This window comes from Myotis daubentonii, chromosome 10 (genome assembly GCF_963259705.1).
Source record: "Myotis daubentonii chromosome 10, mMyoDau2.1, whole genome shotgun sequence".
Taxonomy (NCBI): domain Eukaryota; kingdom Metazoa; phylum Chordata; class Mammalia; order Chiroptera; family Vespertilionidae; genus Myotis; species Myotis daubentonii.
In genome coordinates this window covers 19414066-19415126 of record NC_081849.1, presented here as the reverse complement: position 1 = coordinate 19415126, position 1061 = coordinate 19414066, and the positions used below count along the sequence as shown (strand labels likewise).

Below are 1061 nucleotides of genomic sequence, written 5' to 3'. Positions count from 1 at the left end.
TTTGCTGAATAACAATGGCCTAGCAATTTAGCTATAGGATGACCATTTGGATATATAAAGTTGTTGACAAAGGACTAGCATTTTAAGAACTAAGGGTCCTCTAAATGGAGCAGCATTAGTATAATTTCCTCTTAATGTTTGCATGCTATTAAAAATACATATAACATAATCTTTACCATGTTAGCCATTTTCAAATGAACAGGTTGGTGGTATTAAGTACATTCATATTGCACAACCATCACCACCACCCATATCCAGAATTCTTTTCATAAAACTATGGACTGTTTTATGAATTTCCATGTCATTTTTGAGCAAGTGTCATGCTAATATTTTCTGTATTGTTCTAATTTTAGTATATTGTTGTAGTAAAATATAGAAATGTTTAAAAATGGTTAAAGAATGTTAGAAAAGTTTTAAAATGTTTGAGTTACCTTTTCTTGAAACTTAAAGTATAATATTAAGAACACATTCCCCACTGCCCTGAAGTGTGTCCCTCATAAATAAGGATTTAAACTGATGCAGAGTGACTTGTCAAAATAAACACTTGCGTGCCCTAGCTGGTTTGGCTCAGTGGATGGAGCGTCGGCCTGCGGGCTGAAGGTTCAATTCTGGCCAAGGGCACATGTCCGGGTTGAGGGCTCAATCCCCAGTGGAGGGCGTGCAGGAGGCAGCCGATCAATGATTCTCTCTCATCATTGATGTTTCTATCTCTCCCTCTCCTTTCCTCTCTGAAATCAATAAAAATATATTTAAAAAATAAATAAATAAACACTTGCGTGAATGATGTACTCTCCTTACCCCCTTGCCTTGTTTGAGATTAACATATGTTCATTGACGTAAATCATTGATAACCACCTGAGTTGCAACCGGTAGGAACAAACTTTAAATATGGACCCCGACCAGCTAATGATGCTCGCCTGTCAAGACAGCTACAAAGGCCCGTCTCTTTGTCAGTCTGACAAGCGATGCCACTCCATGCTCCTCTCCCTGCCACACAACAGAAGAATGGCTAACAACCCCAGATCGAGATGTCACCAAGCTCTCAAGTGAGGAATGCCAGC

At 39.0% G+C, this 1061-nt stretch overlaps 1 non-coding gene across 1 annotated transcript; it reads right to left on the bottom strand.

The window, feature by feature from the left end:
* Positions 1 to 270: 270 nt before the first annotated feature.
* Positions 271 to 373, bottom strand: LOC132211578 (U6 spliceosomal RNA). Its single transcript, XR_009447489.1, has one exon. It is a non-coding gene; the product is annotated as a U6 spliceosomal RNA (small nuclear RNA).
* Positions 374 to 1061: the final 688 nt, after the last annotated feature.